The 13635-nt window shown below is 34.0% G+C and overlaps 1 protein-coding gene and 1 long non-coding RNA gene across 3 annotated transcripts in view; both read left to right on the forward strand.

Annotated features, from left to right (window-relative positions):
- Positions 1-13635, forward strand: part of LOC147833651 (uncharacterized) — a 734785-nt gene that overhangs the window by 373580 nt on the left and 347570 nt on the right. The gene's annotated exons all lie outside the window — the stretch shown is intronic.
- Positions 1-13635, forward strand: part of LOC147833654 (uncharacterized) — a 64874-nt gene that overhangs the window by 21593 nt on the left and 29646 nt on the right. The window contains exons 3-4 of one of the 2 annotated variants that reach the window (XR_015509363.1): positions 6884-7007; positions 8395-8486. This is a non-coding gene — a long non-coding RNA (uncharacterized LOC147833654). Of the gene's footprint in view, positions 1-6883; positions 7008-8394; positions 8487-11550; positions 11630-13635 lie in introns of those variants that run through there. The other variant, XR_015509364.1, reaches the window with a different exon arrangement.

The following is a 13635-nucleotide window of genomic DNA, read 5'->3' on the forward strand; positions in this document are numbered from 1 at the left end:
TTTGGATGAGATTTGTAAAACACAACAGCTTGTCCTTTACTGTGATAACTGTAGTATAAGCAGAATGATTAACTCTGAGTTGGGTGTACATCCTTTTTAAATAAACCAATGGCCTGTAACTTAAACACTTTAAAATGATAACTTAGATATTTGATTTTTACTATGGCACAGAGCCTTGGGGACAAGAAGAGTCCACTTCTGGAAAGTCCCGCATTGAGACCTCATTACCACACTGACTCATTTCTCTCTTCTGTTATCTTTATATCTTCAATGTCACTCCATGTAAAACTTAACATATATTCATCACAGTTTCGTTCATCTCAATATTGGCACTAATAAACAAGTAATCTGTATATTTCTTTGAAAACCTTGTTGAAACGATCGAATATGCTGGTAACACCCACACAGAGCGTGCTGAAGGTCTGCATTGCTCAGCGACTGTTTGTTCCTGATATTTATCAGAAAGAAAAGCAATGCTCTCAGAATCACATCCTTTGTTTATTTTAATCCCGACGTACTGCGACATGATTTGTCAAATAGTTACTTTTCAGTTCATCAGGCTTCAAAGAGTCAGAATATAATTACTGTTAGGAATGCCCTATAAACGTAGGGAACAAAGGACAGATTTAGATCACTTACTTTATCTGACTCACACAATACTAGGTCTTCTGTAAGACATTACACAAACATTTAATTGGGTGATTATACCATATTAACAGTTATATATGTGTTACATATTAATCTTGGTTAATGTTAGAAAAAAATATTCATTGTTTGTGTTGAAGGTTCTTGGGATAATGTGTAAGCCTTCCAATAATAACATTCAAATTTAATAGATTAATAGATTAAATTTATAAAAGCTTTCTAAGTATGTTGCAAATGAAATGTACGATTGTAACTAATGGAAATCAATTAAACCTTATAGTAAAGGATTATATTATATTGTATTATATTATATTGTATTATATTATATTATATTATATTACATTGTATTGTATTATATTGCATTGTATTATATTTTATTATATTATATTATATTATATTATATTATATTATATTATATTATATTATATTATATTATATTATATTATATTATATTATATTAGAAATAGAAAAAAAATCTAAATGCATTTTATATCTTAAAATATAAATACTTATATTTAATTGTCTGTTTTAAATTTATTTAAATAATATTAATAAATAATATTATTAATATTATTGTTTTTATTATTATCATTAAATAAATATTTTAAACTTACATATTTATGCAGATAATATGGTTAAATGACTTTAACCCTTGTGTTGTCCAAGTATTCTGTATACACCATTCGCTCTTTGGGTCTAAAAAATGACCCGCCTTCACTAAACCTCCAAATAAAACACTTAAATGTAATTTCAATCCTCAAATATTTTTTGCATAGAGAAACAACCTTATCTTCAGCACAAACTCTGTGGATTTCTACATTTTCTCTAATCAGTGGGCATCACTCCTTTTTGACTAAAGTAAAGTAAAGGGCATATTTACTGATGCTAAACTGACTTGCATAACTGTAAAAGGGTTAGCTAGACAGAGTTCATTAAGGCCTAAGCAGCAGATTTTTATCGCATGTTTGGGAGGTGTATGTGTGTTGGAGTGTGCATGTCTGTGCCTGTAGTTTTTGGTGGTGTAATACGGTTTTATAGCTGTCGGGTCAAAATTGACCTGAAGGATTATGAAAATATGAAGATAGAAAATGATTAATTAATTAATTAGAAAAAGCCACCAAACTGTTTTTGAGCTGTTAAAAATGGTGCACTGGTTATTTTTTGACATGAAAGTCAACAGGAGGGTTAAATATAGGTCACCAAATAAAGTCTACTGTTTATTCATCTCTCAGCCAAGCAGAGAAAGTAAATAAATAGTAAAATAGTCATTACGTATAGACACACTTCTGCAGTTAGGCATTTAATACAACCTGTTTTCTTTAAGATCCCTTAATCCACACTTCCTTAAACTGTCAAACCTGCATGATATCACACTGTTCAGCCAGGCAGTGAGTCATACATGACAACCGACACAGTAAATAATTCACTCTGCATGTGCACGGCTTGGATTTGTGCCATGGAAAGAAGATCCTTAAAAAAACTCTGTGAAACGACTACAAAAGCATTGCTTAACTCGAAATCAATTCTTTAGTCTGGTAGTACAAAGAGTCAGGCATTGTTTGGAATTAAGGGGAAGCCTATGACAGTTTACCTGCTGAAAACTCTTCTGGTCTTTCCATTGAGTGTAATTCCTGTAACCCGCACCTTTTTCTGTTTTCTCCACAAGGCCTGGAAATGAAACTAGTGTGAGTGATTAATAGATGATAAACCTTTCATTACACTTTTTGAGTTCCCACAACAAAGGTCAATATCGTAATATAAGACCATAAATACAGATGCAGGAGAGATAGAAAACATTGCATAGTCACTCCAATATTTTATGATTCAGTGAATGATCAGATGTGCTTAAATGAAATGGTTAAATCTGAGAAAGTGAAAGTGTGCTAGTTGTTAGACGCATTCCTGCTCTGGTTTTTATGGTACTTTGACCCAGGTTTGTTAGAATGCAGAAATTATGGTCAAAGGTCTTTTGTGCAAATTGTTTTGTTTTCTCGGGATATTCCGAGTGTGAACAAACCGTAATAACATCGCAGGAGTTTTAATATGTTACAACTTTTACAATTAGATCTAATCGATAGTGCTAAAGGGGAATTTCAGGTGTAGAAGGTGAACCTGTCGAGTCACAAACAAGAACCTTTGGTTTACATGGGTATTTTGCCAATGTTCTGAATATAAATGTCACTTTATTTCTAAAGAGGTATAAAAAAACAAGTCTTACTGACAAAAAAGGCATTTCAAATGATAGAAGACAATGTGACCATTCGCTGCAGGAGAAAGCATGTTAATATTTAATTTTTAAAGAGGTAGTTTATATTCACATGATTGGAAATGTACTCACCTTCAGGGCTTCAAGATGTAGTGTTTTTTGTTTTAGTAAAACATTAAAGAAGTAGTTCACACTTTATTTTGGTTCGTTTGTTGAATTTAAGTTACATTGCATCTAGATGCCAAATAATTCTCATTAGATTATATTAACAGTCTAAGTAGACTGTTAGGTTGGGTTAGGTTTATTGTAAGTTGACAAGTACTTGCAATGTTTCTTATAGTCAGTAAATGTCTGTTGAAGGAGCAGAATTAACACATATTAGGCAGAGAGTCTACTAATACTCAAATGGACCATCAAAATAAAGTGTCACCAAGAAGTTTTTTTTTTTTTTTACATTAAACTGTGCTCCTTGCTGATTCATATAGCAATAGTCAATGTCACTTTGGTAGCCGATGATACAATAAGTCTTAAGAAGGTTGTAGCATCCAGAAAAACAAGAAGTACATTTTGATTAACAATACAACACACACACACACACACACACACACACACACACACACACACACACATACACACACACACACACACACACACACACACACACACACAAAGACAAACACATTGAGTGTTTTATTGTATAAAAAACAGCAACATATGAACATCTTAAAACTTTATTTGAAATAAAACCTGAATGTCTGGCAAGCCATGCTCAAAGGAAATATATGATTCTGTCAACAATTCTGTGAAACCGTAAAAACTTGTTTATCCAGACATTTTCCGGCAACGACTTTTGTTTGTTTACACAAATGATGATTATGAGGCAGATTGTTTTTATTGAATAAAGCCTTTTTTGTGAAATGTTCACACAATGCGATATAAAAGCACGTGTCCAAGCCCCTACTCATTTCTATTGAGAAAATACTCATTTATGGCCACTTTTTAGTCTGATCACACATTAAAGCGAATTTTATATAATATCATAGTGTACACAACAGTCTCTGCACTTGCTGCCTCACAAATACCAGAATTTTAACAATTTCTCAAAAAATTCAGCACTTTCCGGCCATCATACATTATGCATGGATATATATATATATATATATATATATATATATATATATATGTGTGTGTGTGTGTGTGTGTGTGTGTGTGTGTGTGTGTGTGTGTGTGTGTGTGTGTGTGTGTGTGTGTGTGTGTGTGTATATAACTTAAAATAATTAAGTTACCCAACAAAATATTAAGAATTGTGTTGTTTTAACTCGTTTTAAATAAGTAGTTTGAACAAGCAACAAAAAATATTGTGGTGAGCGTTCGCATGACATCACACTTAATAAGTGGATAGGGTTTCTTGCTCCATACATACAGCTTTTCTGATGTAATGACTGTGGTATAGTTCACATGAAATGCCATTGTGATTCTGTATGATGACTGTAAAGAATGCATTAAGAGAAAGTTAAAAGACTTGTCAAAACAAGTAATTGTGTTATTGTTTCAACAAATGCTGCGTAATTGCTGCATAAAAAAGCTGCAGAATTGCTTCAGCAAATGTAATTTCATCTTATATTGTAAGCACCTAAAGACAATTTTCTTGTACGCATCAGTGTATGTGTTATGTTCAAGTTATAACACCCTCTTAAGTCATTTGAAAAGTGCACCAAAATGTACCTGTGGAGCAATGTTTTTCGGGTTCTGACTCTACCATATATTTCCAATCAGCCTAGGTTTACATATCTTGAACAACACTCCAAATCAAACATGTAAATTCTACTTGGGGCAGATTGACAGCATTTCTAAGATGGTAGATACTAATGGCCATAGTGTAGAGCATTGTTCCATTATTTATTATTTCCATTATTTATTTTGTTCCATGAATTATATTAATATGCAATACACAATTAATAATCTTATATAAGAATATAAAAATGGTTTCTGTGTCAATGAATGTCTATGTTTTCATCTAGTTTGCTTTTGCAATACCTCCTAGACAGAAAACTGGTGTTAACATCTGCATGTAAATATATTTGACATTATAGTTAACAAATTTTGAATAACAAATTCCTTACTGAAAAAAATCATGAGCATCACATTTGTAATCTCATCTAAAATATGTGGAACACATGTGAAACATATATGAAACATGTACAGATGGTGTGGTTTTGGAATATTTGTGATGACAACAATTGGGGAAACATTAAATCACATGGGTTTCACAATAAAATGTTCCAAAAACCACATATGTGACCCTGGACCACAAAACCAGTCAACCCAAGCTCATTTTGAAAACGTAGTCCTGCGGACGTTTGCATGGGTGTATTTGAGGCAATACCTAAAAGTACATTGTATGGGTCAATATGAATGATTTTTATTTTACGCAAAAAAATATTAGAATATTAAGTAACGGTCATGTTTTATGAAGATATTTTGTTATTAATTAATTTAATTTGGAAATACTTTATAACTCTCAGATTTCAGATGTTTCAACCAAATATAGTTTATCCTTACAAACCAAACATCAATGGAAAGCTTATTTATTTATCTTTCATTTATTGTATAAATCTCAATTTTCAAAAATGTCCACTTATGACAGGGTTTGTGGTCCAGAGTCACATATGTCATGTGTTATTTTAACATGTGGTGCTTATGTTTTTTTCTGTAAGGGATTCGGGAGAGCCTGAATTGTGCTTTAATTCCCAAATTTGTTGCGTGATTGCCTGGAATGCACTGAGGTTGAAAGTGGGACATTTTAACTCTGATATAGACGTTTTTTTTTTACATGATGTGTCATCAGTCAAAGAGCAGAACATAAATAATGCCACTGAACCGAACAAAACTTGCATATTTTGCTGATTACTGCTGCTAAAAATGATCAACTATTGTCATTTTCTGCCCTGTACTAACCGGTGAGACCGGAAAAAAATAGTGTTGTTATAACAAATCAAGCAAAAAAGATACTATTATATTCAGATTGTCAAATTATTACACCTTGTGCTGCTTCATTTTATTTATGATTTAGCATCTTACATACATTTTACACCATAAATAATAAATATGCAGGATATTCAATAAATTGCTGTCTCTCTATAATGTATCTCTATAAAATAGTGTATATATAATAGAGTTCTCTATAATTACTATAATATCCTAATATCTCTATAATGATTATTGCACCTATCAGTAACAGGAAATCAAGGAAATTGAATCTAATTTCAAAAAATCTAATTAGTTCCAAGGCTTTTTACATTTGCTCTATTTCCCAGTCCACAACACAGCTCAATTACCTTATGAAACCAGACTACTCAGCCTGATCAAAGGAGGAAACGTAACTGTTTAATGTTTTGTCAGTTTAGGAGTTAATTTGTACAAATTCGATTTTTAAAAAGAGGCATTGCACCCAACCCCACCCTTAAACCCAAATGCCATTGGGAGATAAGCAAATCGTACTAAATTGTATGAATGAGATTGTTCGATTTCATACGTTTTAGCCACTGTTTATAAAAATATGACTCGCCGTGACATAATGTTGGACTACTGTAAACAAACAGTACCTCTAAATACATTTCTGGAGAGCGCCAAATACAGTTTTTGATTTCGCAAATCCACCAGAGGTCGCTGTGTATGCTTATTGAGATCTTAAATTTCTCTCACGAGTGCCATTCGCGCCTGCTGTTCTTGCATAAATCCACCAGAGGCCGCTGTCGACTGACTGACTGACTGACTGACTGACTGACTGACTCACCCTCCTCCTTCCCTAAACACCAATAGTGTTTTCAAAAGCACCCATTGACCCGCCCTCCCACTTTCTTTAACCCAACTTACAATTTTCAAAAGCAATCAAAAAAAAAAAAAAAACCCTCATCTAATTTTACCACGTTTTCAGATTTTACCACATTCTCACTCTGTAATTAAATTGTTTATTTTATTTTTTGGATTCTGTTTTTGTCTCACCCACTTTCTGGAATCGTTCTTTGCCAGACTCAAGCCCTGTCGTCATGGTCAACTTCTCTCTGCGTCTCAAGTCTGCCATCATACCTGGCGAGCTACTAGACAAACTCGTAACAGTGGGAAAGCCATTCAAACGGAGGCAAACAGTCTGCTGGTAAGCGCAAAAAGAAACAGAATCATACCGCCCTGTAGCATTCACTTTAAAGACGAAATGCAGCCATACGTTCTTCTGGCTACAAAATTTGCAATTCCAGAAACGTATATGGGGCTACGTTTTCAAAATGAGCCTATGTTGCAACCACTAGATGCAACCAGCAAACGCAAAACTGTAAAGTGGAAAAAAATTTAAATTGTAACACTTGAGTTTAAGTAACAATTCTCACTATGAACTATTGGCTTATTGCCAGACCATTATAATGATATTGGCTGTTTATCTGTACTTACAGATACATATCCTGCATGATCTTCTTCTATATCCCTAATTCTACCTAAAACGTAAACTTAACTCTATTAACTTAATAACTATTTATAAGCATCAATTTAGGCTTATAAAATTAGAGTTTGAGGCAAAAGTCACTGTTAATTGTTTATTAATAGCGAGAATTGTACCTTAATATAAACTGTGACAAACAAAATGTAAAAAATCTACTAAAACAAGTGAAAAAAGCCTCATAGCAGAAGAAAAGCTATTCTTGACAGATGGTGGTGTGGAGAATGTGCCCTGAAAACAACCAGTTTTAATTACCACATGCCTAAAAAGGAGTAGAGGACGTCTCATTAGTGCAGAACAGGTCGACGGGACTCTTTTCCACTGGCAGCTGATGCCATTTACCACAGGCTCTAATTGCTGAAATTACTGAAAAATTGCTCTTCATGTGACCCAGTGTTGCTCTCGTCATTTGGGTTGTCAAGGAGAGGAGCAAATATGAGATCATTCTGGATCCTTGGATTTTGAGCTTCATTTAATTGGATTTTGAACTGGTCATGTTTCATCATAGCACTTTGTTTTCATCTTTATCGTGTTGTTGATGAAGGGAGTTGTGGGAATAAGTTGGCGTGCAAAGGCTTTTTCCTCCGACTAATCACAAAAATCATTGTGATAAAACAGGCATGGAGCGAAACACTGTCCAGTCATCAAACATTTAGGGAAACGGCTTATCTGATTTCCCTTCTCTTGAATGCATGACACTAGACAGGATTGAATTGTTTGGTTTTTGTTTTACCGACTTACTGAATTGCTGAATTGTATTTATTTAGCTCATTTAAGTTAAAGTGCAGTATGTACTTTTTGTCTGTCTGTCTGTCTGTCTGTCTACACTGTAAAGAATATGACAAAAAGTAATGACTACAAATGTCAACACAGGCTCATTCTGAAAATGTAGACAAATATGCGTTTCTGAAGATTGCAAATTTTGGAACCAGAAGTAATTATGGCTGCATTTTATCTTTAAAATGAACGCTGTAGTTCCTTTTTACACTTACAAGCTGACACTTTATCTCTGTATGGACGGCTTTCCGGCTGTTACCAATTTTTCCAGTAGCTCGCCATGAATGTTGGTGGACTTGAGATGCAGAGCGGAGCTAAACACAATGACGGGGTTCAAATCCAGCAAAGAACGATTCTAGAAAGCAGGTAAGACAAAATCAGAAGCCAAAAAATAAAATGAACAAGTAAATAACAAGGTGAGAATGTGGTAAAATCTGAAAAAAGCTAGGGCCTTTCTTTTTCTGGATAGGTTGGAATTAGGGTTGTGATTGGGCAGATTAATTGGTCCTTTTGAAAACACTATTGCTTGGGTTTAGGGAAGAAGGAGTGTGGGTCAATCAATCGGTCAGTCTGTCAGTCAGACGACAGCAGCCTCTGATGGATTCGCGAAAACAAAAACTACAAAAAAACATAGCTCCTGGGACGTATTTGGTGTTTTTCATAAACATATATAATGGTACATTTTCAGATTGAGCCTCGGTTGATAAATGTTATTTTTAAGTTATACATGGGTGTAATCTAACTTAACAACAAGTTGAGATAACTAGGGATCAGTTGATCTGTCTGTCTGTCTGTCTTCATTCTTTAATTTCTGTAACTTTATTGTACTTATTTGTGTGTTATCTTTGATGTATTGAATTTGAAGAAAAATATGTATATTTTAAAATATAATATATCAATGTATTAGTCAGATTATACGACTTATAACACAAAAAAACTTTCTTGAACTGAGCAGTGACTTCTATAAACAATTTTATGGCTAGGCATTTGCCTTCATTATGTTACTGTTTATTTGTAACATGTTTATTATGTCATAGATTTTTTTATTTCATGCTTTCCAGATGATTTAAGAATGATCTAAAAGAGCATGTTGAGCTTCAATGGACACACACACACACACACACACACACACACACACACACACACACACACACACACACACACACAGACAGAGAGAGAGAGAGAGACACAAATCGGCCACATATAAGATTCATTATTTCAAATTTGTCGAAAAAGTTTGTTTGAGTATTTTAAAATTATTTTTCTCTTTTATGTTGACATAAAAAATGGACAATACTGTGTAGGTATTTTAAATAGCAGACACATATGACAACAGTTCTATTTTATGCCAAGGGTCTGATTTAAGTGCTTTGGAGTACCATCTGTAAATACAGAACACTCATCACTCGTCACTTGTCATCTTTCAATTAAATGCAGAGTTTTTTTTTTTCTTTTGACTGTCATGCCGGGAAAATGCTTGAAACGACCTGAAGCTTGCTTTTCTCTAGAGATCCCTTGTGTATTATTGTCTTGATTTGAAATAAACAAAAAAGAAAATATGCTGTAGGCTGGACAGGGAATTTCCAATATCTTTACACTGGTTTCTGTCATTCCCGTACTTAAAAAAACTGTAATTAACCAAATGCAATTACAATGAAAAGTTTTTTTTTTCAATAATGCCAAAGCAAGCCCTAGGCTTCGAAATTACTTAACTACTTTACTTCCTGTTTGTTTTCCTCAGGAATTTTAACCTTTGAATCTGAAGATGTGTAAGATTTGCACATAGTAATGGAAGATTAAAAGGAACTGAGGGGGATTCTCTGAACTTTTCGCCCAGTTTGAGTAATGAGTCACAGCGGAAGGCTTTGACAGGCAGAGCATGTTTCAAAATCCTGCATAGGAAAATCATTTTAAGAAATATAGTTACACTCTCAAAACAAAAATCCCTAACCAGTAGTCTTAAAATGATAGTTTACACAAAAATGTAAATTCTGTAATCATTTACGTACCCTTGACCTGTTCCAAAACAGTTTGAGGTTTGTATGTTTTTTTGTTTTGTTTTTTTGCACAAAAAAAACATATATTTTGAAGAATGTTGGAAACTTGTATCTTCAAAATATCTTCTTTTGTGTTCAACAGAACATAAAAACTCAACAAGTTGAGGATGACTAAATGATAACAGAAGTGATCTATTCCTTTAACGGTAATACTCTTGAAATTAGCTGTCCAACGGGTTTGCTGCAAAAGTAAGCCAAAATTTCCTGTAGACTGACATCCAACTAGGAAATGTTCAATGATTTATCATAAATATAAAGATAAACAAGAGTTTTGCTTTCAGCTCAACACAATAAACATCACGTGCTATTCTTATTATAATCAAACAAATATCAGGAAAAGGTGTGCAGCACATGTGCTTTTGCTTTCGGTTTTGTCCTGTCAGCTTTACATCTGTGTTTAAAGACATTCTGGTCTGTTCTAAAAAAAGATCAGATTCTATCACATACAGTAGAGACCTATATTCACCCAGACCTTCAGCAATGTTTCTCAAGCATTATTTTTGTGTAAATTTCAAATAGGCCAGCCATTTCTCGGAAAGGGCAAAAACGGCCCAGTTTATGATGATTACATCAACAGCGTTTATATTTAGAGCAATGATTCCAGTATCAAAATCAAAGCAAGAGAATGCCGAACTGTATTTGATCCAAAAGATTAAAATGTTAGTTTTGGAAAGCAGATGTATGCGAGCTTAGTTCAGATATGTCTGTATATGGAATATGAGATAAAGCATTGATAACAGAACTGATAGTTTTAGCCACAACTTAAAATGAAACTGTTAGTCATTGCATCAAAAATAAAATCAGCTACTTTTACAGATGGCTGAATTACATTTCGCACGTATACCATGCAACTCTATGGGCTTTTGTGAAAATGAAATTAAATCACATCACATTTTTTTAAAGCAACGTGTCAGGTGAGTGGTGTAAAATATAATGTTCAGTTTTCTCAGAATGATAAATGTGATGGATTTTTTTGTTGTTGTTGTTATAGTGGCAGTCTGTACAACAAATAGGTGATAGGTTAAGGTTAAAGAACACTATATACTGTATAACTGCAGGTTAATGTTTAAATACTGGCCACCCTATACACTGTAAACTACGCTGTTACTAAAGATATTCAGCTCATATAGTTTGACATTACTTAAAATACCAAGTTTTGGCATCAAAACTTAAACAGGTGTTTTAACTTACTCGTTAGACAGTAAAAATAAACTTTTAATTAATATTTTAAGTTCTCTAACTTTAACATTTTAATTTCTTTAAACAATTTACCCTGTCTCTTTTTAAGATGATCGGTTGCGCTTAAAATTCTGCCTTGACAACCATGCTGATTGGGCGATATACATATACCACACGAGGTGGTCATTTTGCTTGTGATGCTAAATTTTGCTGAAGTGCAGAAGGACAGAGGCACTACCTGAACCCATCTGACGAAAGAAAAAAGTTAAATTAGTAAGTAGATATTTATATAATACTTATATCCATTTTACTTAAAAGATATACATGCAGGGGTGACATGGTGGTGCAGTGGGTAGCGCTGTTGCCTCACAACAAGTGAACACGCTGGTTTGAGTCCCGGCTGGGTCGGTTTTTCAGTGTGGAGTTTGCATGTTCTCCTCGTGTTGGCATGGGTTTCCTCCAGGTGCCCCGGTTTCCTCCACTTGTCCAAAGACATGCGCTATAGGGGAATTGGGTGAGCTAAATTGTCCATGGTGTAAGTGTGCATGTCCTGGTCCTTCAGGTTGGGGTCGTAAAAATTAGATGCTACGAAACACCAACATGGTGTGGCTAAATATCAACCTCGATATAAATGGCCCTGGGAGTAAGTAAAGAATATAAAAGCTGAAAAATTGAAAGTTTAGTCTATTAGCCATCTTAAGTTATCTGTACTTAAACATTTAAATGATCTGTAATTAAACATTTAGGTTACAGTTTTTCTATATTGGTTTGACTTATTTCTTGAAACAGAAATTACATTCTCAAAATTCTTCATTTGGCAAAACAGTGTTACAGTTTAGCACAACACTATAGCTCACTTGCAAAAGCTCATACCTTTCCCAAAACAGTTCACTCGTGTGTCAAAACTTAATTTCCTTCTTATTTAAGTCAGTACCCCCCAAAATGATAAGTCCCTTCGGCATTGTGTAAGCACTGCAAATCAAAGTGTTTAGATGTTTTTTCATTATGGCAAAGGAGCACTAAAATATCCCTCATGTCCACCTTACAGTCTTATTCCAGTCCTTTATTGACCGTGGTTACTGTACTGTATAATTTTAGGGTAAGAGTAGCCTCGATTGTTTGACATCACACTGCACTCATACTGCCAAGGAAATGGTAACTCCTTTTTTATTGTAATGATCAACCACACACAAAGTTACTTCCATGTATCAAAGCAAAAATAATAAATAGCTGTAATAAATTGTAATCAAGTCTTCCACGGATTCACCTACTGTATGGTATTCATGGTATTATAGTCTTGACCAAAATACAGTCAAATCTATTGGAGGTATAGGAAATAGCCACTATTGACCTCCTCCATCCTTGCTGGCACGGAACAACACAGACCTTCCACCGTTTTTAATGTTTGCAGACTGATTGCTAATTGAAGATTTGTGTAAAGGAGTGTCAACCCGGTGCTTCAGTGAATTCATACTGATCTTTGTAGTTTCTAATGGTTAGGAGTAGATGGTTTCTGTTTAGTTACTATTGCTAAAACAATATTTGGACTGCTTGAATGACATCCGTGTTAACTGTTTTGAAAAATGGTGGGACAAATGTGTCAACCCAATGAGAAAGGGTTTAGACATTTACAAGACTTGTCTTCTGCTCTGCTTTGATAGTGATAATGAAAATAAAGTGTAACCTAGTTTCTTTAACCAGGTCAAAGCAAACAAGAAAAACTGTAAATGTAGGCTATATGTACTTATTCATTTGCAAAGATGTACTTTGACATTTGCAATTTGATGAAATGAATGAGAAATTCACTTCTGTTGTGAACAATTGCCAAGTGGTTTGGAGGTTTGTCCATGTTGTTTTGAGAATGTAATTTCTGTTTTAAGAAATGAGCCACACCAATGGAGAAAAACTGTAATTCAGCGAAGAGACCACATTTGGTCAGCTCAATTGATTGAGTCATGGATTTCCCATTACTCAAACAAACTGAGGGAATCACTTTTCTCAAATCATTTGAGTAGTCTCAACTTATAAGGGTTTACAGTGTACACAACTCCTTAACTTTTCTGATTTTAATAATTACAAACCATCTCCATTTACCTTCACTCCTAAATCTATGTGTTTTTTTATTTTTTAAGGAACTGTGGTGAGTTACAGTTTGCCCTGCGATAATAATTTCCATGAAGCAGGTTGGTGGTGTTTTATGTCACTAGTGTTGTTTCAGATAAAGCCTTAACGAAGTTATATGAAATTGGGTACCGTTTCCCATTTCCTGCCTGTGTGGG

The sequence above is a fragment of the Danio rerio genome, chromosome 15, assembly GCF_052040795.2.
Source record: "Danio rerio strain M-AB ecotype USA chromosome 15, GRCz13ab, whole genome shotgun sequence".
Classification (NCBI taxonomy): domain Eukaryota; kingdom Metazoa; phylum Chordata; class Actinopteri; order Cypriniformes; family Danionidae; genus Danio; species Danio rerio.